Source organism: Tachypleus tridentatus, chromosome 9, assembly GCF_004210375.1.
Source record: "Tachypleus tridentatus isolate NWPU-2018 chromosome 9, ASM421037v1, whole genome shotgun sequence".
Lineage (NCBI taxonomy): Eukaryota > Metazoa > Arthropoda > Merostomata > Xiphosura > Limulidae > Tachypleus > Tachypleus tridentatus.
Genome location: NC_134833.1, coordinates 34,664,949 through 34,676,988, shown reverse-complemented (window position 1 = coordinate 34,676,988; position 12,040 = coordinate 34,664,949).

Genomic DNA, 12,040 nt, shown 5'->3' with positions numbered 1-12,040 from the left:
GATAGGAAAGGATCAGCTATAAAGTGAGGAGGAGACAGATAAAACTAAAGTATGTTTATAGATAAAATAGTTATTTAAATTAGTATGACTTTTCTCGATAATGTAGAAAACTTATTTAAAAAAAACCGTAAATATAGATGATTGTGGTAAGATAAATGAAAACATAAAAAATCAAATTTCGTAAACATATTCACTTTAAAATTAAGATAGGAAAGGATCAGCTATAAGGTGAGGAGGAGGCAGATAAAACTAAAGTATGTTTATAGATAAAATAGTTATTTAAATTAGTATGACTTTTCTCGATAATGTAGAAAACTTATTTTTTAAAAAAACGTAAATATAGATGATTGTGGTAAAATAAATGAAAACATAAACAATCAAATTTCGTCAACATATTCACTTTAAAATTAAGAGAGGAAAGGATCAGCTATAAGGGGAGGAGGAGGCAGATAAAACTAAAGTATGTTTATAGATTAAATAGTTATTTAAATTAGTATGACTCTTCTAGATTATGTAGAAAACTTATTTAAAAAAGAAACCGTAAATATAGATACTAGTGGTAAGACAAATAAAATATAAAAAATCAAATTTCGTAAACATATTCACTTTAAAATTAAGAGAGGAAAGGATCAGCTATAAAGTGAGGAGGAGGCAGATAAAACTAAAGTATGTTTATAGATAAAATAGTTATTTAAATTAGTAGGACTTTTTTCGATAAAGTAAAAAATTTATTTTAAAAAAACACCGTAAATATAGATGATTGTGGTAAGATAAATGAAAACAGAAAAAATCAAATTTCGTAAACATATTAACTTTAAAATTAAGATAGGAAAGGATCAGCAATAAGGTGAGGAGGAGGCAGATAAAACTAAAGTATGTTTATAGATTAAATAGTTATTTAAATTAGTATGACTTTTCTCGATAATGTAGAAAACTTATTTAAAAAAAAACCGTAAATATAGATTATTGTGGTAAGATAAATGAAAACATAAAAAATCAAATTTCGTAAACATATTCACTTTAAAATTAGAGAGGAAAGGATCAGCTATAAGGGGAGGAGGAGGCAGATAAAACTAAAGTATGTTTATAGATTAAATAGTTATTTAAATTAGTATGACTCTTCTAGATTATGTAGAAAACTTATTTAAAAAAAAAACCGTAAATATAGATACTTGTGGTAAGACAAATAAAAACATAAAAAATCAAATTTCGTAAACATATTCACTTTAAAATTAAGATAGGAAAAATCAGCTATAAAGTGAGGAGGAGGCAGATAAAACTAAAGTATGTTTATAGATAAAATAGTTATTTAAATTAGTATGACTTTTCTAGATAATGTAGAAAACTTATTTAAAAAAAAAAACGTAAATATAGAATTCTGGTAAGATAAATGAAAACATAAAAAATCAAATTTCGTAAACATATTCACTTTAAAATTAAGATAGGAAAGGATCAGCTATAAAGTGAGGAGGAGGCAGATAAAACTAAAGTATGTTTATAGATTAAATAGTTATTTAAATTAGTATGACTCTTCTAGATTATGTAGAAAACTTATTTAAAAAAAAAAACCGTAAATATAGATACTTGTGGTAAGACAAATAAAAACATAAAAAATCAAATTTCGTAAACATATTCACTTTAAAATTAAGATAGGAAAGGATCAGCTATAAAGTGAGGAGGAGGCAGATAAAACTAAAGTATGTTTATAGATAAAATAGTTATTTAAATTAGTATGACTTTTCTCGATAATGTAGAAAACTTATTTAAAAAAAAAACCGTAAATATAGATGATTGTGGTAAGATAAATGAAAACATAAAAAATCAAATTTCGTAAACATATTCACTTTAAAATTAAGATAGGAAAGGATCAGCTATAAAGTGAGGAGGAGGCAGATAAAACTAAAGTATGTTTATAGATTAAATAGTTATTTAAATTAGTATGACTCTTCTAGATTATGTAGAAAACTTATTTAAAAAAAAAACCGTAAATATAGATACTTGTGGTAAGACAAATAAAAACATAAAAAATCAAATTTCGTAAACATATTCACTTTAAAATTAAGATAGGAAAGGATCAGCTATAAAGTGAGGAGGAGGCAGATAAAACTAAAGTATGTTTATAGATAAAATAGTTATTTAAATTAGTATGACTTTTCTCGATAATGTAGAAAACTTATTTAAAAAAAAAAACGTAAATATAGATGATTGTGGTAAGATAAATGAAAACATAAAAAATCAAATTTCGTAAACATATTCACTTTAAAATTAAGAGAGGAAAGGATCAGCTATAAGGTGAGGAGGAGGCAGATAAAACTAAAGTATGTTTATAGATTAAATAGTTATTTAAATTAGTATGACTCTTCTAGATTATGTAGAAAACTTATTTAAAAAAAAAACCGTAAATATAGATACTTGTGGTAAGACAAATAAAACATAAAAAATCAAATTTCGTAAACATATTCACTTTAAAATTAAGATAGGAAAGGATCAGCTATAAAGTGAGGAGGAGGCAGATAAAACTAAAGTATGTTTATAGATAAAATAGTTATTTAAATTAGTATGACTTTTCTCGATAATGTAGAAAACTTATTTAAAAAAAAAACCGTAAATATAGATGATTGTGGTAAGATAAATGAAAACATAAAAAATCAAATTTCGTAAACATATTCACTTTAAAATTAAGATAGGAAAGGATCAGCTATAAGGTGAGGAGGAGGCAGATAAAACTAAAGTATGTTTATAGATAAAATAGTTATTTAAATTAGTATGACTTTTCTCGATAATGTAGAAAACTTATTTAAAAAAAAAACCGTAAATATAGATGATTGTGGTAAGATAAATGAAAACATAAAAAATCAAATTTCGTAAACATATTCACTTTAAAATTAAGAGAGGAAAGGATCAGCTATAAGGGGAGGAGGAGGCTGATAAAACTAAAGTATGTTTATAAATTAAATAGTTATTTAAATTAGTATGACTCTTCTAAGTTATGTAGAAAACTTATTTAAAAAAGAAACCGTAAATATAGATACTTGTGGTAAGACAAATAAAACATAAAAAATCAAATTTCGTAAACATATTCACTTTAAAATTAAGAGAGGAAAGGATCAGCTATAAAGTGAGGAGGAGGCAGATAAAACTAAAGTATGTTTATAGATAAAATAGTTATTTGAATTAGTATGATTTTTCTCGATAATGTAGAAATCTTATTTAAAAAAAAACACCGTAAATATAGATGATTGTGGTAAGATAAATGAAAACATAAAAAATCAAATTTCGTAAACATATTCACTTTAAAATTAAGATAGGAAAGGATCAGCTATAAGGTGAGGAGGAGGCAGATAAAACTAAAGTATGTTTATAGATAAAATAGTTATTTAAATTAGTATGACTTTTCTCGATAATGTAGAAAACTTATTTAAAAAAATACCGTAAATATAGATGATTGTGGTAAGATAAATAAAAACATAAAAAATTAAATTTCGTAAACGTATTCACTTGAAAATTAAGATAGGAAAGGATCAGCTATAAGGTGAGGAGGAGGCAGATAAAACTAAAGTATGTTTATAGATTAAATAGTTATTTAAATTAGTATGACTCTTCTAGATTATGTAGAAAACTTATTTAAAAAAAAAACCGTAAATATAGATACTTGTGGTAAGACAAATAAAAACATAAAAAATCAAATTTCGTAAACATATTCACTTTAAAATTAAGATAGGAAAGGATCAGCTATAAAGTGAGGGAGGAGGCAGATAAAACTAAAGTATGTTTATAGATAAAATAGTTATTTAAATTAGTATGACTTTTCTCGATAATGTAGAAAACTTATTTAAAAAATACACGATAAATAAAGATGATTGTGGTAAGATCAATGAAAACAAAAAAAATCAAATTTCGTAAACATATTCACTTTAAAATTAAGATAGGAAAGGATCAGCTATAAAGTGAGGAGGAGGCAGATAAAACTAAAGTATGTTTATAGATTAAATAGTTATTTAAATTAGTATGACTCTTCTAGATTATGTAGAAAACTTATTTAAAAAAGAAACCGTAAATATAGATACTTGTGGTAAGACAAATAAAAACATAAAAAATCAAATTTCGTAAACATATTCACTTTAAAATTAAGATAGGAAAGGATCAGCTATAAAGTGAGGAGGAGACAGATAAAACTAAAGTATGTTTATAGATAAAATAGTTATTTAAATTAGTATGACTTTTCTCGATAATGTAGAAAACGTATTTAAAAAAGAAACCGTAAATATAGATGATTGTGGTAAGATAAATGAAAACATAAAAAATCAAATTTCGTAAACATATTCACTTTAAAATTAAGATAGGAAAGGATCAGCTATAAGGTGAGGAGGAGGCAGATAAAACTAAAGTATGTTTATAGATTAAATAGTTATTTAAATTAGTATGACTCTTCTAGATTATGTAGAAAACTTATTTAAAAAAAAAAAACCGTAAATATAGATACTTGTGGTAAGACAAATAAAAACATAAAAAATCAAATTTCGTAAACATATTCACTTTAAAATTAAGATAGGAAAGGATCAGCTATAAAGTGAGGAGGAGGCAGATAAAACTAAAGTATGTTTATAGATAAAATAGTTATTTAAATTAGTATGACTTTTCTCGATAATGTAGAAAACTTATTTAAAAAAAAAAACGTAAATATAGATGATTGTGGTAAGATAAATGAAAACATAAAAAATCAAATTTCGTAAACATATTCACTTTAAAATTAAGATAGGAAAGGATCAGCTATAAGGTGAGGAGGAGGCAGATAAAACTAAAGTATGTTTATAGATTAAATAGTTATTTAAATTAGTATGACTCTTCTAGATTATGTAGAAAACTTATTTAAAAAAAAACCGTAAATATAGATACTTGTGGTAAGACAAATAAAAACATAAAAAATCAAATTTCGTAAACATATTCACTTTAAAATTAAGATAGGAAAGGATCAGCTATAAAGTGAGGAGGAGGCAGATAAAACTAAAGTATGTTTATAGATAAAATAGTTATTTAAATTAGTATGACTTTTCTCGATAATGTAGAAAACTTATTTAAAAAAAAACGTAAATATAGAATTCTGGTAAGATAAATGAAAACATAAAAAATCAAATTTCGTAAACATATTCACTTTAAAATTAAGATAGGAAAGGATCAGCTATAAAGTGAGGAGGAGGCAGATAAAACTAAAGTATGTTTATAGATTAAATAGTTATTTAAATTAGTATGACTCTTCTAGATTATGTAGAAAACTTATTTAAAAAAAAAAACCGTAAATATAGATACTTGTGGTAAGACAAATAAAAACATAAAAAATCAAATTTCGTAAACATATTCACTTTAAAATTAAGATAGGAAAGGATCAGCTATAAAGTGAGGAGGAGGCAGATAAAACTAAAGTATGTTTATAGATAAAATATTTATTTAAATTAGTATGACTTTTCTCGATAATGTAGAAAACTTATTTAAAAAAAAAACGTAAATATAGATGATTGTGGTAAGATAAATGAAAACATAAAAAATCAAATTTCGTAAACATATTCACTTTAAAATTAAGATAGGAAAGGATCAGCTATAAGGGAGGAGGAGGAGGCAGATAAAACTAAAGTATGTTTATAGATTAAATAGTTATTTAAATTAGTATGACTCTTCTAGATTATGTAGAAAACTTATTTAAAAAAGAAACCGTAAATATAGATACTTGTGGTAAGACAAATAAAAACATAAAAAATCAAATTTCGTAAACATATTCACTTTAAAATTAAGAGAGGAAAGGATCAGCTATAAAGTGAGAAGGAGGCAGATAAAACTAAAGTATGTTTATAGATAAAATAGTTATTTAATTAGTGTGACTTTTCTCGATAATGTGGAAAACTTATTTAAAAAAATACCGTAAATATAGATGATTGTGGTAAGATAAATGAAAACATAAAAAATCAAATTTCGTAAACATATTCACTTTAAAATTAAGATAGGAAAGGATCAGCAATAAGGTGAGGAGGAGGCAGATAAAACTAAAGTATGTTTATAGATTAAATAGTTATTTAAATTAGTATGACTTTTCTCGATAATGTAGAAAACTTATTTAAAAAAACACCGTAAATATAGATTATTGTGGTAAGATAAATGAAAACATAAAAAATCAAATTTCGTAAACATATTCACTTTAAAATTAAGATAGGAAAGGATCAGCTATAAAGTGAGGAGGAGACAGATAAAACTAAAGTATGTTTATAGATAAAATAATTATTTAAATTAGTATGACTTTTCTCGATAATGTAAAAAACTTATTTAAAAAAAAAACCGTAAATATAGATGATTGTGGTAAGATAAATGAAAACATAAAAAATCAAATTTCGTAAACATATTCACTTTAAAATTAAGATAGGAAAGGATCAGCTATAAGGTGAGGAGGAGGCAGATAAAACTAAAGTATGTTTATAGATTAAATAGTTATTTAAATTAGTATGACTCTTCTAGATTATGTAGAAAACTTATTTAAAAAAAAACCGTAAATATAGATACTTGTGGTAAGACAAATAAAAACATAAAAAATCAAATTTCGTAAACATATTCACTTTAAAATTAAGATAGGAAAGGATCAGCTATAAAGTGAGGAGGAGGCAGATAAAACTAAAGTATGTTTATAGATAAAATAGTTATTTAAATTAGTATGACTTTTCTAGATAATGTAGAAAACTTATTTAAAAAAAAAACCGTAAATATAGATGATTGTGGTAAGATAAATGAAAACATAAAAAATCAAATTTCGTAAACATATTCACTTTAAAATTAAGATAGGAAAGGATCAGCTATAAAGTGAGGAGGAGGCAGATAAAACTAAAGTATGTTTATAGATTAAATAGTTATTTAAATTAGTATGACTCTTCTAGATTATGTAGAAAACTTATTTAAAAAAAAAACCGTAAATATAGATACTTGTGGTAAGACAAATAAAAACATAAAAAATCAAATTTCGTAAACATATTCACTTTAAAATTAAGATAGGAAAGGATCAGCTATAAAGTGAGGAGGAGGCAGATAAAACTAAAGTATGTTTATAGATAAAATAGTTATTTAAATTAGTATGACTTTTCTCGATAATGTAGAAAACGTATTTAAAAAAAAAACCGTAAATATAGATGATTGTGGTAAGATAAATGAAAACAGAAAAAATCAAATTTCGTAAACATATTCACTTTAAAATTAAGATAGGAAAGGATCAGCTATAAAGTGAGGAGGAGGCAGATAAAACTAAAGTATGTTTATAGATTAAATAGTTATTTAAATTAGTATGACTCTTCTAGATTATGTAGAAAACTTATTTAAAAAAAAAACCGTAAATATAGATACTTGTGGTAAGACAAATAAAAACATAAAAAATCAAATTTCGTAAACATATTCACTTTAAAATTAAGATAGGAAAGGATCAGCTATAAAGTGAGGAGGAGGCAGATAAAACTAAAGTATGTTTATAGATAAAATAGTTATTTAAATTAGTATGACTTTTCTCGATAATGTAGAAAACTTATTTAAAAAAAAAACGTAAATATAGATGATTGTGGTAAGATAAATGAAAACATAAAAAATCAAATTTCGTAAACATATTCACTTTAAAATTAAGATAGGAAAGGATCAGCTATAAGGTGAGGAGGAGGCAGATAAAACTAAAGTATGTTTATAGATTAAATAGTTATTTAAATTAGTATGACTCTTCTAGATTATGTAGAAAACTTATTTAAAAAAGAAACCGTAAATATAGATACTTGTGGTAAGACAAATAAAAACATAAAAATCAAATTTCGTAAACATATTCACTTTAAAATTAAGATAGGAAAGGATCAGCTATAAAGTGAGGAGGAGGCAGATAAAACTAAAGTATGTTTATAGATAAAATAGTTATTTAAATTAGTATGACTTTTCTCGATAATGTAGAAAACTTATTTAAAAAAAAAACGTAAATATAGATGATTGTGGTAAGATAAATGAAAACATAAAAAATCAAATTTCGTAAACATATTCACTTTAAAATTAAGATAGGAAAGGATCAGCTATAAGGTGAGGAGGAGGCAGATAAAACTAAAGTATGTTTATAGATTAAATAGTTATTTAAATTAGTATGACTCTTCTAGATTATGTAGAAAACTTATTTAAAAAAAAACCGTAAATATAGATACTTGTGGTAAGACAAATAAAAACATAAAAATCAAATTTCGTAAACATATTCACTTTAAAATTAAGAGAGGAAAGGATCAGCTATAAAGTGAGGAGGAGGCAGATAAAACTAAAGTATGTTTATAGATAAAATAGTTATTTAAATTAGTATGACTTTTCTAGATGATGTAGAAAACTTATTTAAAAAAAAAACGTAAATATAGATGATTGTGGTAAGATAAATGAAAACATAAAAAATCAAATTTCGTAAACATATTCACTTTAAAATTAAGATAGGAAAGGATCAGCTATAAGGTGAGGAGGAGGCAGATAAAACTAAAGTATGTTTATAGATAAAATAGTTATTTAAATTAGTATGACTTTTCTAGATAATGTAGAAAACTTATTTAAAAAAAAAACCGTAAATATAGATGATTGTGGTAAGATAAATGAAAACATAAAAATCAAATTTCGTAAACATATTCACTTTAAAATTAAGATAGGAAAGGATCAGCTATAAGGTGAGGAGGAGGCAGATAAAACTAAAGTATGTTTATAGATTAAATATTTATTTAAATTAGTATGACTTTTCTCGATAATGTAGAAAACTTATTTAAAAAAAAAACGTAAATATAGAATTCTGGTAAGATAAATGAAAACATAAAAAATCAAATTTCGTAAACATATTCACTTTAAAATTAAGAGAGGAAAGGATCAGCTATAAGGGAGGAGGAGGCAGATAAAACTAAAGTATGTTTATAGATTAAATAGTTATTTAAATTAGTATGACTCTTCTAGATTATGTAGAAAACTTATTTAAAAAAACCGTAAATATAGATACTTGTGGTAAGACAAATAAAAACATAAAAAATCAAATTTCGTAAACATATTCACTTTAAAATTAAGATAGGAAAGGATCAGCTATAAAGTGAGGAGGAGGCAGATAAAACTAAAGTATGTTTATAGATAAAATAGTTATTTAAATTAGTAGGACTCTTCTAGATCATGTAGAAAACTTATTTAAAAAAAAACGTAAATATAGATGATTGTGGTAAGATAAATGAAAACATAAAAAATCAAATTTCGTAAACATATTCACTTTAAAATTAAGATAGGAAAGGATCAGCTATAAAGTGAGGAGGAGACAGATAAAACTAAAGTATGTTTATAGATTAAATAGTTATTTAAATTAGTATGACTCTTCTAGATTATGTAGAAAACTTATTTAAAAAAAAAACCGTAAATATAGATACTTGTGGTAAGACAAATAAAAACATAAAAAATCAAATTTCGTAAACATATTCACTTTAAAATTAAGATAGGAAAGGATCAGCTATAAAGTGAGGAGGAGACAGATAAAACTAAAGTATGTTTATAGATAAAATAATTATTTAAATTAGTATGACTTTTCTCGATAATGTAGAAAACTTATTTAAAAAAACACCGTAAATATAGATTATTGTGGTAAGATAAATGAAAACATAAAAAATCAAATTTCGTAAACATATTCACTTTAAAATTAAGATAGGAAAGGATCAGCTATAAGGTGAGGAGGAGGCAGATAAAACTAAAGTATGTTTATAGATTAAATAGTTATTTAAATTAGTATGACTCTTCTAGATTATGTAGAAAACTTATTTAAAAAAAAAACCGTAAATATAGATACTTGTGGTAAGACAAATAAAACATATAAAAATCAAATTTCGTAAACATATTCACTTTAAAATTAAGATAGGAAAGGATCAGCTATAAAGTGAGGAGGAGGCAGATAAAACTAAAGTATGTTTATAGATAAAATAGTTATTTAAATTAGTATGACTCTTCTAGATAATGTAGAAAACTTATTTAAAAAAAAACGTAAATATAGATGATTGTGGTAAGATAAATGAAAACATAAAAAATCAAATTTCGTAAACATATTCACTTTAAAATTAAGATAGGAAAGGATCAGCTATAAGGTGAGGAGGAGGCAGATAAAACTAAAGTATGTTTATAGATTAAATAGTTATTTAAATTAGTATGACTCTTCTAGATTATGTAGAAAACTTATTTAAAAAAAAAACCGTAAATATAGATACTTGTGGTAAGACAAATAAAAACATAAAAAATCAAATTTCGTAAACATATTCACTTTAAAATTAAGATAGGAAAGGATCAGCTATAAAGGTGAGGAGGAGGCAGATAAAACTAAAGTATGTTTATAGATAAAATAGTTATTTAAATTAGTATGACTTTTCTCGATAATGTAGAAAACTTATTTAAAAAAAAAAACGTAAATATAGATGATTGTGGTAAGATAAATGAAAACATAAAAAATCAAATTTCGTAAACATATTCACTTTAAAATTAAGAGAGGAAAGGATCAGCTATAAGGTGAGGAGGAGGCAGATAAAACTAAAGTATGTTTATAGATTAAATAGTTATTTAAATTAGTATGACTCTTCTAGATTATGTAGAAAACTTATTTAAAAAAAACGTAAATATAGATACTTGTGGTAAGACAAATAAAAACATAAAAAATCAAATTTCGTAAACATATTCACTTTAAAATTAAGAGAGGAAAGGATCAGCTATAAAGTGAGGAGGAGGCAGATAAAACTAAAGTATGTTTATAGATAAAATAGTTATTTAAATTAGTATGACTTTTCTCGATAATGTAGAAAACGTATTTAAAAAAAAAACGTAAATATAGAATTGTGGTAAGATAAATGAAAACATAAAAAATCAAATTTCGTAAACATATTCACTTTAAAATTAAGATAGGAAAGGATCAGCTATAAGGTGAGGAGGAGGCAGATAAAACTAAAGTATGTTTATAGATTAAATAGTTATTTAAATTAGTATGACTTTTCTCGATAATGTAGAAAACTTATTTAAAAAAAAACCGTAAATATAGATGATTGTGGTAAGATAAATGAAAACATAAAAAATCAAATTTCGTAAACGTATTCACTTTAAAATTAAAAGAGGAAAGGATCAGCTATAAGGTGAGGAGGAGGCAGATAAAACTAAAGTATGTTTATAGATTAAATAGTTATTTAAATTAGTATGACTCTTCTAGATTATGTAGAAAACTTATTTAAAAAAGAAACCGTAAATATAGATACTTGTGGTAAGACTAATAAAAACATAAAAAATCAAATTTCGTAAACATATTCACTTTAAAATTAAGAGAGGAAAAATCAGCTATAAAGTGAGGAGGAGGCAGATAAAACTAAAGTATGTTTATAGATAAAATAGTTATTTAAATTAGTATGACTTTTCTAGATAATGTAGAAAACTTATTTAAAAAAAACACCGTAAATATAGATGATTGTGGTAAGATAAATGAAAACATAAAAAATAAAATTTCGTAAACATATTCACTTTAAAATTAAGATAGGAAAGGATCAGCTATAAAGTGAGGAGGAGGCAGATAAAACTAAAGTATGTTTATAGATTAAATAGTTATTTAAATTAGTATGACTCTTCTAGATTATGTAGAAAACTTATTTAAAAAAAACCGTAAATATAGATACTTGTGGTAAGACAAATAAAAACATAAAAAATCAAATTTCGTAAACATATTCACTTTAAAATTAAGATAGGAAAGGATCAGCTATAAAGTGAGGAGGAGGCAGATAAAACTAAAGTATGTTTATAGATAAAATAGTTATTTAAATTAGTATGACTTTTCTCGATAATGTAGAAAACTTATTTAAAAAAAAAACGTAAATATAGATGATTGTGGTAAGATAAATGAAAACATAAAAAATCAAATTTCGTAAACATATTCACTTTAAAATTAAGATAGGAAAGGATCAGCTATAAAGTGAGGAGGAGGCAGATAAAACTAAAGTATGTTTATAGATTAAATAGTTATTTA